Raw genomic sequence first — 16,157 nt, forward strand, 5'->3', positions numbered from 1 at the left:
CTGTAAAAATATTTTCCCAGTTTGATACTTCTCTTCTAATTTTGTTTGCATTAGTTTTGTTTGTACAAAAGCTTTTTAATTTGATGTAATCAAATTTTTCTATTTTGTGATCAATAATGATTTTTAGTTCTTTTTTGGTCACAAATTCCTTCCTTCTCCGCTAGTCTGAGAGGTAAATTATTCTATGTTCCTCTAATTTATTTATGATCTCGTTCTTTATGCCTAAATCATGGATTCATTTTGATCTTATCTTAGTATGTGGTGTTAAGTGTGGGCCCATGCCTAATTTCTGCCATACTAATTTCCAGTTTTCCCAACAGTTTTTGTCAAAAAATGAATTCTTATCCCCAAAGTTGGGATCTTTGGGTTTGTCAAACACTAGATTGCTATAGTTATTGACTATTTTGTCTTGTGAACCTAACCTATTTCATTGATCAACTATTCTATTTCTTAGCCAATACCAAATGGTTTTGGTGATTGCTGCTTTGTAATATAGTTTTAGATCAGGTACAGCTAGGCTACCTTCATTGATTTTTTTTTTTTTTTTCATTAATTCCTTTGAAATTCTTGACCTTTTGTTCTTCCATAAGAATTTTGTTGTTATTTTTTCTAGGTCATTAAAATAGTTTCTTTGGAGTCTGATTGGTATAGCATTAAATAAATAGATTAGTTTAGTTTAGGGAGTATTGTCAAATTTATTATATTCGCTTGGCCTATCCAAGAACACTTAATGTCTTTCCAGTTATTTAAATCTGACTTTATTTTTGTGGCAAGTGTTTTGTAATTTTGCTCATATAATTCCTGACTTTCCTTTGGTAGATAGATTCTCAAATATTTTATACTATCGACAATTATTTTGAATGGAATTTCTCTTTGTATCTCTTGCTGTTGCATTTTGTTGGTGATATATAAAAATGCTGAGGATTCATGTGGATTTATTTTGTATCATGCAACTTTGCTAAAGTTGTGGATTATTTCTAATAGCTGTTTATTAGAATCTCTGGGGTTCTCTAAGTATACCATTATATCATCTGCAAAGAGTGATAGTTTGGTTTCCTCATTACCTACTCTTATTCCGTTAATCTCTTTCTCAATTCTTTTTGCCAAGGCTAGCATTTCTAATACAATATTGAATAGTAATGGTAATAGTGGGCAACCTTGTTTCACTCCTGATCTTGCTGGAAAAGGTTCCAGTTTATCCCCATTACATATGATACTTACTGATGGTTTTAAATATATGCTCCTGACTAAGAGATTGGTACTATTTATTATTCTCTCTATTTTTGTAGGTGAAGAAATGAAAGTTAACAGATTCAGTGACTTACCCAAAATCACAAAGCTAGTCAGGTAGTAAGCTACTAAGGTTTGAATCCAGATCTACCTGACTCTAGTCCCAACTACTGCACTAACTAACTGACTAATAAAAATAATTTTTCCTCTTTAGTTAATCATGTAGATGGAATTTTATAAAATGAATTTTATAGAACTTGAAGACAAGTAAAATATTTTAAGCTTAGAATAAAAACAATGAAGGATGAAAAATTCTTAAAAACTATTAATTATTAAAGTTCTGAGTGAGTAATATCCTACAAACATAGATTATTATATAGAAATACTAGATTTTCCATTTTTATACCATGGCAACCAACAATTAACTTTTGGAGTCACTCTAAAAAATAAATCTAAAGATTAATTAAATTACATTTAATTTTGTAATTTCTGTCCCATCCTGGTAACAATCTTAATGAACTGCAGAAGAGTCAATTCTTTAACTAACAAATGAAAATACAACAACAACAATAACAAAGTCCTAAAAAAATTGAGTAAAAATAGCAATATACATTTAAAGACTTATTTTGAAGTGATTTTTTTGGTCTATTTTACTTTTACATGTATTTGTGCATGTGAAACTTTTCAGATTTGAGAAGTTTGCAGTATAATATGAAACATTTCCCCTCATCCATAATCCCCTTTGTTACACCCCTATGGACTACTCTAACCTGGTAGCTCCCCTTAGAACTACTCTTAATGCCCGTCCGTCGATGGCACGGCTAGGCCACACTTACTCATCTTTGGGCACCAACCCGGATCCCATAGAGACAGACGACCATTAGGTAGGGGTGAATCAAAAGGGAACTTTATTCTGAGATAGCACATATTTATACCCCACTGTTGATATGGGGGAAGGGGGAAGTCCTCTAGGAACCTGGCATAATGGGATTGGCCCCAGAAGAAGGAGGGAGGTGTGCTAGGCTTTGAGAGCACTAAGGAGGGAGGCGTGGTACCTGGAATCAGACACTGCCTCATGGGGCTGTACTCCACCTCCACATAGGACTCGCCTGCGCCTCAGAACCTGTCATCCCTCAGGTCCTCCCACATGCCTTGAACTGCATTCCTTGCTTCTAGAGGCTTTTTAACCCTTACACCCTTGCTTAAGTTATATCTCATTGTAATTTTGAAGACCTTTTTACATATGGTCTTTCAAAATGTTTGATTTGGTTTTTTGAGTTGTTCTTTTGGCCTACTAAGATTGTTAAAAGTTAAACAGAAAAGAAATTTAAGATATTATATAACTAGTGCAAAGTCAAGATACATTGTTGGGAAAACTTTCTCTAACCCTGTAAAACTTATTTAAGTTTAGAGCTAGTATTTGTTCAGTTCACTTTCTGAGCTGTTTCTGCTATTGTGGATGTTCTTTGTTCTGTGCAGGTAAACATTTAATACCAGAAATATTATTTTTTTTTGTCAATTTCCAAACATAAACTTTATGTTGGCCAACAAGGTACCATACATCCATAGGACTGAATGGCTGTCAGCTTCATTGTATTATAGAATTTAGAGCTACAGTGAACAGTGTTGGGCTTTAAGTCAGGAAAACTCATCTTCCTGAGTTCAAATCTGGCCTCAGACATTTATTGGATGTATAAATAACACTGGGAAACTCAACACTGCTTGCCTCAGTTTCCTCATTAGTAAAATGAACAAGGGAAGAAAATAGAAATGCACTCTATATTCCTGCTTAGAAAACTCCAAATTGGGTCACAAAGAGTTGGATATGACTGAATAATAACAATAGTGTCATTTAGACTATTCAGCTCAATCTCATTATTTTGAAGTCACACAGGTAGCAAATGGCATATCTGGAATCTGAATCTAGGGTTTTTGCACTTTATTTCTAATGTTCATGTAAATGAGTTGATTGAGATTGGTCTTTTTAACTTATTCCATTGTTCTTGACATTTTTTACTAGAAGTAACCTCCAAACTTGTAAAGGGATCAGAGAAGAGTAACAATTATTTTTTTGTTTATCTGTATAATACTTTATGTGGATAAAATACTTTTTATCTTATCTATTTTTCTTAACAATCTAAAAACAAATATAATTTACTTATTTTGTAGACTTTTTTTTTTAAATAGAGACTTAGAAATATTAAATAATTTGTCCAAGATCAAATAGCTAGTCAAGGGCAGAGAATCATGTCTCATGGCTTCAAATATGGTGAATTTCTCTCTTTTCTATTGTTATGAAGGACAACTAAGTTTTATTTATTTAATCAAAAACTGTCATCGGATCCATTCTATTCATGGCTCAGTTGAATAGGTAAACAGAAGCTAAAGGAAAAGAATACTTTAATGTGAAATTATTAAGGAAGTGTTTCTATGTGTCAGTCAGTGAAGAAATAAGTTAATCAAAATGTATTCATTAAGTGCTTGCTATGTGTCAGGCAGGTACTATGCTAAACATTGAGAATACAACAAAAACCAAACAGTCTATTTCCTTAAGGAGCATGAAGACATAAATAAGTAGGTAGATACAAGATTTATACAGAGTAGATATAAAATAATCTGAAAGGTTGGGGAAGTTTGGGGGGGTTGGAGGGAATTAGCACTAATGAGATTTTAAAAATCCACCTGTAGAATATGGATTCTGTAAGAGACTTATGAAGTTTGCTTTCATCTCGCAATTCTCTTATAGTGTGTCTGACCCTTAAACTTTAACATACCGAAACATAAAAATGAACTTTAAATGAAAGTTTAAAACAGATAACAAATAAGACTATCAATGTATCCATTCAGATAGCAGCTCCAGTTTTGGTGTTATAAGCCATGATAATAATAATGCTAAGAAATAGCAATATTTATATATGTGCATACTTCTACTTAAGCAGTGAGTTATATTATTTCTGAAAATTGTTTAACATGGAAGTTCATATGCTTACATGTAGATCTGTATAAACTTTGTCATTAAAATGTAAGGATAGGGACAATTTCATTTGTCTTTTCCCAATAATCAGAACATTGACTGCCACTTAGATAAATACTTGATAGTTCATTGATAGAATGATGATATCATTTCCTGAAAGACTGTGCCAAAATCCAGGACTTTTATGACTCATTTACAAAGTAATTAGCTTTACCCAATGAATATCTAGGCTTCATGGCTGGAGAGTAACTTTGTTCAGCCTTTTCCAAGTTGTCGAAAGTAAGATTGCACTATAGATTACAGTCTAAATGGCTTAGTTTAAAATCATCATTATTATAAGAGGGAGACATAGTTATATTATTCCTATGGTATTGTTCATCAGTTATAAGGAATAGGACTCATACTAATTTAACCTGTCAAGAATATGTAAATATTTTGCAATATACTTCTGCTTTTTTCAGATGCCACAGTGGTATCTTCTCTGATTTTGAACATACTAGTCCATTCAATATAGAAATAGCTACATGTTTCCATCTTAGTATTTGCCATGATTGATTGATTTGTTAAATGTAGAGTCAAACTGGTTTTTATGGAGATCACAAACTAAGTCATACGCAAGAAGGATTCCACACATTCTGACAAAAGAATATACTAGCCTCAGTGTCCCTTAAGTTTTAAGTTCCAGATGCGATGCTAAGTAATTCTTGTGGGTCATTGGGCATTGCTGGAAGTCATAAGGGACAAACAAATAAAGATGAAAGAAAAAGCAAGATTAAAAAAATAAAAAAAAAACTGACATATTTGTATGAGAGAAATGGAGAAATGAAAAAAAGAATAAAAAAATTAATAGAGCATGAAATAGAATGCTAACAAAACTTTTTACTTTTGGTTCCACTCCCATGTCACTGAATCACTAGTATCATAAACCAAACCTGAAAGGAAATGTCAGGGAAAGATGGATGACAGTATAGTAATGTTCTTTTGAATGACTATAGCTAATAAGGGATTTAAAGAGGATTAGTGTATAGTATTAAATGCATGTATAGGCAAATATTTCAGGGAATACATACATTCTAGAGAAAAGTAATTACATTAATATTGTGAATCAAGTGAGAAATGAACAAAATTAGAAATGTTTCTATGGGGAGCTAGCAGGTAGAAAGGTAAATGCAAATTTATTTTCAGGTTAAAGAGAAGCTGTTGCAATTTTTAGATTTGTATGTAAAGGTTTCAAAGAACTGAGAAGTGATAGTTCATTTTATCTTACTGAGAACGCTTACATCTGAAATACATAAATCAGTTTTGGATAATCACATGATATGCATTTATTTGAAATATACAAATGAAATGGGACATAGGAAAGCGATTGCTTTAGGAAGAGACTCCAAGTAAGGCAAGAATATTTGTATGACAGAGAAGGGATTGAGATGTAAAGAGCAAATGTTTATTACAATTAAGGGTAAAGAAAGGTGACAAGCAAAGGGATGAGAACATGAAATCATGAACTGGAAGGGAAGCAAATTTATTTTACTATGGAATTATTTTCAACAGAATGGTGTCAATAAGCATATTCTTCTGGATTATGGGAAGTTATAGGAATGGTTTTTAATAGGGAATAATTTTAAAAGCAGGTATGTGGCTCAATGGATAGAGTATTGGTCTGGTACCCAGAAAGACCTGAGTTCAAATCCAACCTTCAAAAATTATTAACCATGTGATCCTGGGTAAACCATTTAACTTTTATTTGCTTTAATCCCCTGGAGAAAGAAATGAAAAATCAGTCTGGTATCTTTGCCAAGAAAATTGCAGTATATTCCATGAGATCATGAAGTGTAATTTACAATTGAACAACAATGTAGAAATAATAATTATCTCTGTACTCATCTTTCTCACTATTTAAAGGGAGTAAACTAATTGAACTAGATTTAGCAATAACTTCTCTTGAAATATTAAATGAGCAATGCTCCAAAATTTTCTTCAAAGATTCTTTTCAATTCTAAGAATTCATAAAATATAAAAATTAAGAGGTTTACACTATATAATGTAGATAACTCTTACTTCTTCCTACTCTTTTATTTTCCATTGCTCATTACTCTTTTAAAAGAGAAGTAGTATCATGTAGCAAATGAAGAGCTTGTTTCAAGATCAATACCTGCATTTCAAGATCAGAAATGCATGTGAACATTATTTGTATGGGCCCTGTGACCCACAGCACATGATCATATTTGTATGGGCCCTGTGACCCACAGCACATGATCATATTTTACTGACACGTACAACTCTATGAGAATAAACATTGCAGAAAAGTTGCTGTTTTGCAAAATTTAAAGGTAATTTCCTTACAGATGAGAGTAAATCCACAAAATTGCAAATCTGGATAAATAACAACAATTTTTTAAAGAGTCATTTAAAACTACGCTAGATAAAATCCCAGAAATTAGGCTAAGTTTGATGCTGATAATATTTTCATAAGATAAGTTTTATTTTCTTTCCCTCACAATTAATCCCTAAACTATTTTCCTTCATTTACAAGCTAAAGTTATAAAATATTTTAAAGCATATCTAGCTAATATTCTTTGTAGCATAAAATTCAAATTTTATCATGTTTATGCTTCAATTATTTTAAGATGCCATTTATACTTGCCCTTGAATTCATGAAATGTATAAGCATTGTAAAGAGAAATGATTAAGTTGAAAATTTGTAACCACACAATGAACTCTCTCAAGCAAATGTCCTATCAGATCTAGTTTGTAAATTAATTGATCAGAACAGAAACACTCTAAAGAAAGTTATTTGGAAACATCTTTTAAATTTCAAATACACTTTTTTTCAGTTAAATAAAAAAAAAATTGAGGCATTTTGCCTTCAGTAGTTTAGGCATTATAGATTTTTGAAACATATAAAAATTTTATTTTGAATTAACATTTGATTCAGTACTTCTGGGATCTATAAATGTATTGGTATAGTATTTTTCCTTTTAAAAAATATTTAAAGTTTTGAGTCCCAAATTGTATCCCTTACTTCCTTACTTCCTTACTCTCTCTCTTTCTTCACCCTTCCTCAAGATGGCAAATAATCAGAAATAAGTTATACATGTGCCATTATATAAAATAGTTTCATATAAATCATTTTGTATAAGAAGGCTTGAATAAAAGGGGAAAAATGAAAGAAAGTAAAAAAAAAAATAGTATGATGCAGTCCTTTGGGACTTTCTTATCATTGTGTTGCTGATATGTAGATATTACTATTGCTGTGTGCAATATTCTCCTGATTCTGTTCACTTCACTATGTAAAAATTCATATAATTCTTTCCAGGTTTTTATGAAGTCATCTAGCTTGTAATTTTTTATACCATAATAATATTCCATTATAATCATATTTCACAGCTTATTTAGACATTCCTCAGTTGATAGAAATTCCTTGATTTCCATTTATTGGTATAGTATTATTTTTACTAATGCAAGTCCCAGCCCCCTTATAACCTAATGAATTATTTTATCCATTTAGTTGACTGAAAACTCAATAACTATGTTGTCAAATTCATGATGAACTTTTCTGGCTGGAGTTAGGATGATCTTGATATAACAGATAAGATCTCTCAATAGAAGCATGCTTAAAGTTGATAGGAACCAAATAGCCCTTCAGAAACTATGGAACCTGCCAAATTATGAGGCATCAAAGAAAGACTTTAATAAAAAATTGAATATATAAAATATGCATGAATTTTGAGCGGGGAATTCTGTGGAGGATCAGGGAAGACTTCATGGAGAAGTCATCATTTGAAGTGAGCTTTTGTAGAAATTCAGGTGGCAAAGAAAGGGAAAGTGAATGATTCAGACATAATAAAGGATTTAAATTAAAACTTGTAGGCAGAAAATATTAATACTATATTCAGGGAACAATTAGGGGTAATGTGCCAGGCACTTTGCTAAGGGCTGAGGTACAAATGAAAACAAAAATAGACCCAATCCCCAAAGTAAACAACTGGACAATGTGGAATCATTTGAACAGAGCATAGGTCATATAAAGAAAAAAAAAATGAGAAAAAGATAGAAAGAGGAGAATCTTCATTTTCTTCAGACAAAATTTGACTTTTAATTGATTAGCAAAAAAAGCCAGTGAATATTTTGAGCAGTTATAGAGCCATATATTAGGGCAACTGGCTTGCTTTTGGCATAAAGGACATAAAGGTAAAATGGGGAGAATTTTACTCACCAAGCATTTATTCAATGTCTGCTGTATTCTAGGCACTGTATTGAGTGCTGAGGATACAAATACAGAAGGAAAATCCTCCTATTCAGTCTACTAGAAAGGGACATGTATATCTTTGTATACACCACCATATATGTATGTTGTTCAGTTGATTATGTCCAATTCATCATGACTCTATTTGGGATTCTCTTAATAAAGATGCTTGAGTGGTTTTCCATTTCCTCCTCCATTTCATTTTCAGGTGATGTACTGAAGCAAACAGAGTTAAATGACTTGCCTACCCAGTTGCCTATATGTATATACATATATATGTATGTATTTGTGTGTATTTAAGGAAGGAAACCTATTAGAAGGTACCTTCAATAGATGATGTAGGGACGGATATAGAAGGAAGAGGGAGAAGGTGGCACCTATTAGAATAATGTGGAAGAAGACAGACATACATTTTGTTATTTCAGTTTGCAAGTAATGATAATATATTAAATATTAGACTTAGAGAAGGAAAAGTCATATATTATTGTAGAGGGCTGAAACTCTAAATCAGACAAGAGAGCACTTAAGGCTACATATTTGGTGTGAGATAATGGCTCTATTAGCATATATTTGGATGATGGCTTTCCTCACCATTGATGCTTGCTGAATGTTTGGTAGTAAGATAATTGTAGGCAAGGATTGGAGGGTGGAGGGAGAGAAGTGAGAGGCACTTGGCTGCAGGATGAGGAGGAGAGAGGCTGGAGACTGCGGATTTCAGAATCCAGGATACATCTGCCTCCTTCACTTCTCCACCTAAAGACCAAGGATTTTGATTTATCCTGACTCTGGCTGACCCTGATGACCTCCAGAACACTAGCCCATACTTTACACATTATATTGAGTTTTTAAATATGGAGATTGAGTAAATAAATGTTGGTACCACTGGAAAAGATATTGTGAAGTAAGATGACATAAAGACATTCAGCAAAAAAGGAGATATTCTTTGTTCATTTGTTGAGTTGGAAGAGAAAGTGAGACACCAAGTTGGAAATAGTTATACATTGATGTAAGCACAGGACTGGATATCTTCAAAATTTTTTTTCAGGTCTTTTTTACTTGTGAATCACCTCCATAGATATGACAACTCTTATTTATGGGAATGAACAATATTTGTCTTAGAGTCTAGTGCAGAGAATGAACAGAATAATATCAAGCATAGAAACTTGGAAGTCTGCACATTTTAGTAATACTATACCATAAGTAAATACTAAAATTTTAGAGACAGAAGGGTCTTCAGAGACACTCAATTTCACTCATTCAAAAGGAAACTGAAAAGTTCAGAGGTAAAGCGACTTTCCTAATATCACATAGCATTTTAACTCTCAGTTCAGTGCTATTTGTTACACCAGGTTGCCACTTCTTCTACTGATACTCATAAAAAAATTAAGCATATATTATATTTCTGAGGTGAATTTTTTTCCATTTAGCATTGATAAATGAAAACATTAACATAATAAAGTTTGCCTTTTTCCTAATATAGTGAATCTTATTTGAGTAAATGAGAAGGAAAGGCAGTCAGAATAACAGGATATTTACAAATAAGCACATAGTGTTTTACTTTCTTTTTTTTGTATTTTAATAATTTTATTTATTTTTATATTTTTATAATTTTATATTTTATTCATCAAACATTTAACAAATCTTATCTAATTTTATTCTTACAAAAAACTTTGGGAGTGAAGTGCTATTATTATTTCCAAATGATAGGGATGAAATTGGGGTAGAAAGAAGGTTATGTGATTTGCCCAGGAATGCACAGCTAACAAATGTCTGAGGTAGGCTTCATATTAAGGTGTTTTTTCAAAACCATCCTCATTAAGTCATCACCCAGTCTCAGTACTGATAAAATGATAAAATAGAATCTGAGCACTGTTGTACAACTTGAATTGTCAGGGTGTCAGTATGAATTTTGCCTCTCTTTGTCTTCCACCTATTGCTTTTAATTTGACCCAGTTGTTCTCAAAATATATAATTTTATTCTTCCATATGAGCATTTTTAAAACCTTTAAATAAATCTATTGCATCCCTCCTTTGTCTTCAATCTTCTCCAGGCTAAATATCATATTCTGTGACTAGTCCTTGAATGGAATTATTTTCAGACACGTAATAATTTGACTCAATTTGTAGATTTAAAGATTACAAAGCATCATTATGGCTCCAATTTATCAGACTAGATCTATAAAATATTTTTGGACAAACATTTCTATATAATATACCCATGATAATGCACATGTTGAAAGACAATAAATAAACAGATGTCAGGATGCCACCCCTTTCATGTTCTATCTGTTAACTCTAATCAATTTCATAGGAAACTCTCTAATATAGTTGCAGAGTAGATTTCCATTTTAGACTTTTCCCCTGTGAACCTCCATACTCCAGTGTAATTATGATACTAGTAAAAAAAAAAAAAGATTGTGTTAAGAATGTCTTTGCGTTATTGTGAGGAAGGGACTGATATACTGTAAAGTGTTAAATAAGTGTGATCTATTCCTTCACAGGAGACCCAAAATAATGCCTTTGATCAGTTCTAATGAATGCAAATATAGTAAAAATTCATGTTAGCCTAAAACAAAGTTTAAAAACTTTAAAAAATGTAAATCTTTGGGTTATTTGGTTGTAATTAAAATTAATTTTTAAACTGCAAAATGAAAAAAAATATTAAATTTGACAATAATATATACATTTGAAATTATTTTTTAGAAACAAAGTCAATACTTAATTTATATGTAAAATGTCCCTTGATATCAATGGAAAAAATTGAAGAATGCATATAATTTAAAAGATTTATAGATAATTATAAAATTTATGCAGTACATTAAAATCTACAAAAAGTCTATATAAACTAAATAAATGGCCAGTTAACATATGATCTAAAAAGATAACAATTTCCTAGTTCTTTAGGTCTATTCTTTATAACTCAGCCAATTTAAAATTGCATAGAAAAACTTATTTTAGAGAAGTTGGAGTTCAAATACTAGCTCTGTCACTTTCTGTGTGATCTCAAGTAAGTACATCAACCTCTCTAGATCTGCATCTCCTCTGTAAAAATTATAGGTTTAAACTTTAGGTCTGTGATTCTATTAATGTGTGAACTCATAGGGGGAACAATACATATCTATCTATATCTATCTATCTATCTATCTATCTATCTATCTATCTATCTATCTATCTATCATGTTTCATTATTTAAATAATTTTATTAGAATTGTTTGATTATAAAGAATAAATTTAATGCTTAAACTGAAAACAAATTTAAATTTAACAATGTAAATGTGAATGCATAATAGTATAAAACTTTTGTGCTAGAAGGGACTTTTGCCTATATAGAATGTCCACACATCTTTAATTATTAGCTTAAAACTGCTAATATTTTGGGACCCTCGGTACAGTACATGTTTCTCTTAGTAGACTAAAAACTTCACCTAAATTTTTAAAGTTATCAATTATTTAACCATATCTTAGGCTAGCAATGAATATAACATAATTTTCTTTTCTTTTGTAGTGATCTGAAAGTACAGAATCTTTGCTTGAACTATTATTTCAAATTAAATTCATTTTTAATTTAATTAATAGTTTTTAATATTATTATAAAAACATTTCTTATTATTTTTCCATCTCATCTTTCTTGAAAATATTTCTTTCCCAAATGATAGAATTAAAATTAGGTTTTGCTTCTAAGTCCTAGATAATATCATTACTTATTTTCAATTATTACATTCAATGCTTGTTCTATTCCATAATCTTTTTTTAAAACCTATATCTTTAAAAAAAGAAGTACCGAAATTAGACACAATTAGTGGCAGCAAGGTATAGTTAACACAGTTAGACTTGAGTCAGGAAGACCTTCAGAGATCTAGAAGCTGCCTAACTAAGCAAATCAATTAAGTTTCTGTAATCCTCAGTTTCTTCATCTGTAAAAGTGGGAGATTAATAAACACCTACCTCACAGGATTTTAAGGCTCAAATTAATGCATGTAAAACACTGGACAAGCTTTAAAGTATTAATAACAGTCCATTCCTGTCATTAAATTAAAGTAGATAAGTAGTCAGCCAACAATTAAGTTTAAAAGCTACAGCATAAGTATTGTGGCTATGTCTCTACTCCCAAAGGAATGATGGTATCAGACTTCTACAAAGTAAAAATATGTTTCCATCTCACCATAGTTGCAGATATCCAAGGGCTCCAGATGCAAAGTGATTTCCCTGAGGATAAAAAAGTCCCTAGAAGATGATAGAATTTTTTCCATCAGGTGCAAATACATTAGGGACAATCAAAAATCCTGTGAGAGTTCTTAGTAAATAGTAATACCTGCAGGGGAAGAGAAAGGAAGAGTTAGACAGATCTAGAGAATAAACCCTTACAATATTCATGGTGGTATTAAATTCTCTGGAGAATTTACCCACAGCAAAATTCTGAAATTTTTTTTTTCTTTTTACTCTTGACATCTCTGAAGGTAAAATGAATTCTCTATTTGAATAGTTAAGATTTGGGGAATGTTGGTGATGTCTAAATGGCCTGTACAACAATGTTTGAATTACATTTGTAGACATCTGGAGGAGAGAAATATTTTTGCTATGCAAGAAAATTTGAGAAGGGAAATAGCATTAGCAACTGAGAGATTAGGAAATCAATTAATTAACAGGCAATTATTAAACACTGATTTTTATGCCAGACTGTACTGGGAAGAAAAAAAAAAGAATTTAGCATAAGAAGTGGCATATGAACTAAATTTTGTGGAAATAGAGAAGAGAGAATGAAGGGAACAATTCGTACAAGGCTGTTAAATCAAGAGAGGCACTGTCTAGGAACAAAAGAATAGGATATTTGGACTTGGGATGTATAATGTGCAAAAATGGCAAATGAAACAATTTTCCAAGGCTTTTTTTTACAAGTCATCTGAGAGTTCCTATTTAGTTCTAGAAGCAACAGAGAACTATTATATTATGGTATGTTATATTATTTACATTACATTATATTATATTTATTATAATATATCTCACCAATGAAAGAAAGGACAAGGTCAGCACTATGGGTTTGGAAAACTATTTTGGCAATTGTTTGAAAGAAGGGGAGAGGGAAAGAGGAAAGAGATTAGAAGTTGAAAGTTCAACTAGAAAGTTTTTTTTTGCAGTAGACCAGAAGAGGTGATGAGGTCTTTAAATGATTGTGAACAATTTTTATAATTTGTTCTGATTCTAGTTAGAATTGAAAGCACAATTAAACCTCTAATTGAAATATTTTTAGCTCTTTTTTCATATGAAAGGCCTCCTTAGCAATCTAATAAAGCCTACAGATCCCTTCTTGTAAAATCTTTAAATTTATTGTTACTGCTGTTCTGCCCAACTCATTGTGACTGTTTTTTTTGGGGTTTTCTTGACCCAGACAATTTCTTCTCTAGGTCATTTTAAGATGAGCAACTGAGTCAGAGTTGAGTGACTTGCCTAGGGGCACATATCTATTAAGTGTCTTACTTTAAACTAATGAGGATGAGTCTTCTTGCTTCCAAGCTCAGTGCTCTATCCACTATTACCTAATTACATACATATCTAATTATTAAGGGAAGCAATTACATTGAAATATAACTGTCAAAATATTTTAAAAGTTTACAGACTTCAAGGGTAAGAACTTCTTAATGCTGTATTTTAATAATTTAAAATATTAAATCTGTATACTGGGTAGAAAAAGTCCATTAAAAAAACAAAACAAACAAAAAAACAAATGTGGTTGTTTTTGCCCCCTTTATCTTTCTTCCATTTTTAGCATTAATATTTATCTATTTGTGGAAAAGAGAGAGGTAATATTTCCCTACTTTTGATACTCTAAAGGGCTGCTCTTTTCAAAAATTGCATTATGAGATCATAAAAATCATTTTATCTCATATATTTAGAAAAATCAAAATATTCTTTCCCAATTTTCTTAATACTAATCACTTTCCTTCCCTAGTGAAGAGAACCCTTAAATTCGATTAGATAGATTTACTAATTAAATCTCACCTTTTTATTACAAATATGTGTTAGCCTTAAGGTTAACCACTTCATAAAACATGTGTAACTATTTTAGCATTAATCCTTAATAAAGATATTTTTTATCATAGTTGACTTGAAATAATTCCCAATACTATTAAATCTAACTGCTCAGATTTAATAAGAAAGTTATCATATGTACATTAAAGATCAACTGCCTTGGAAGCATCTGTAACAACCAAGTTGACTTATAAAGCTATTTTTAAATCCCTATACACGTATCGTCTTTTATTAAATACAAAATGTACTGAGAACATTTGAGAGATATTAGAGGGGCTCATTTTGCACACTTTCGTGAATTTATTCTCCAGAACAATTTAAAACTAATTTCAATGATATAAAGCCTACTACTTTCTGTTTTTTTTTTAATTAAAGCTTTTTATTTACAAAACATATGCAGAATTTTCAACATTGATCCTTGCAAAACCTTATGTTCCAAATTATCCCCTCCTTCCCCCCACCCTTTCCCCTAGATGGCAGGTAATCCAATACATGTTAAATGTGTTAAAATATATGTTAAATCCAATATATGTATAGTTATATTGCTGCACAAGAAAAATCATATCAATAAGGAAAAAAAAACTGGAAAAGAAAACAAAATGCAAACAAAGAACAACAGAAAGAGTGAGAATGCTGTATTGTGGTCCACACTTAGCTCCCACGTCCTCTCTTTGATGGCTCTCTTCATCACTGAAAAATTGGAATTGGTTTGAATCATCTTATTGTTTAAGAGAGCCATGTCCATCAGTATTGATCATTTTATAGTCTTGTTGTTGTAGTGTATAATGATCTCCTGTTTCTGCTCATTTCACTTAGCATCAGTTCATATAAGTCTCTCCAGGCCTCTCTGAAATCACCCTGCTGGTCATTTCTTACAGAATAATAATATTTCTTAACATTCATATACCATAACTTATTCAGCCATTTTCCAATTGATGGGCATCCATTCAGGCTGCCACAAACCCTTTTGCACATATTGGTCCCTTTCCCGCCTTTAAGATCTCTTTGGGATATAATCTCAGTAGAAACACTGATGAGTCAAAGGGTATGTACAGTTGGATAGCTTTTTGAGCATAGTTCCTGATTGCTCTCCAGAATGGTTGTTCACAGTTCCACCAACAATGTATCAGTGTTCCCGTTTTTCCCCATCCCTTCCAACATATGTCATCATTTTAGCCAATCTGAGAGATGTGTAGTGGTATGTCAGAGTTGTCTTAATTTTCATTTCTGTGATCAATAGTGATTTGGAGCATGTTTCCATATCACTACAAATAGTTTAATTTTCTTCATCTGAAAATTATCCATTCATATCCTTTGACCATTTATCAATTTGAGAATGGCTTGAAGTCTTAGTAAGTTGAGTCAATTCGCTGTATATTTTAGAAATGAGGCCTTTATCAGAAGCTTTGAATGTAAAATGTTTGCTTCCCTTTTAATCTTGTCTGTATTAATTTTGATTGTACAAAAACTTTAACTTAATATAATCAAAATTATCTATTTTATAAAGAATAATTATCTCTAGTTTTTCTTTGGTCACAAATTCCTTCCCCTTCCAGACATTTGAGAGGTAAACTATCCTATGTTTTTCTAATTTGTTTATAATATCATTCTTTATGTCTAGATCATGAACCCATTTTGACCTTATCTTGATATACAGTGTTAGGTATGGATCTACTTTCT

The 16,157-nt window shown here is 31.4% G+C and overlaps 1 protein-coding gene and 1 long non-coding RNA gene across 5 annotated transcripts in view; one reads left to right on the plus strand and one right to left on the minus strand.

Annotated features, from left to right (window-relative positions):
* Positions 1–16,157, plus strand: part of PCDH17 (protocadherin 17) — a 119,318-nt gene that overhangs the window by 51,711 nt on the left and 51,450 nt on the right. The window lies entirely within an intron of this gene.
* Positions 1–16,157, minus strand: part of LOC141560658 (uncharacterized) — a 140,781-nt gene that overhangs the window by 26,308 nt on the left and 98,316 nt on the right. Inside the window, exon 2 of the long non-coding RNA XR_012487772.1 lies at positions 12,613–12,762. This is a non-coding gene — a long non-coding RNA (uncharacterized LOC141560658). The remainder of the gene's footprint in view (positions 1–12,612; positions 12,763–16,157) is intronic.

The sequence above is a fragment of the Sminthopsis crassicaudata genome, chromosome 3, assembly GCF_048593235.1.
Source record: "Sminthopsis crassicaudata isolate SCR6 chromosome 3, ASM4859323v1, whole genome shotgun sequence".
Taxonomy (NCBI): Eukaryota; Metazoa; Chordata; class Mammalia; order Dasyuromorphia; family Dasyuridae; genus Sminthopsis; species Sminthopsis crassicaudata.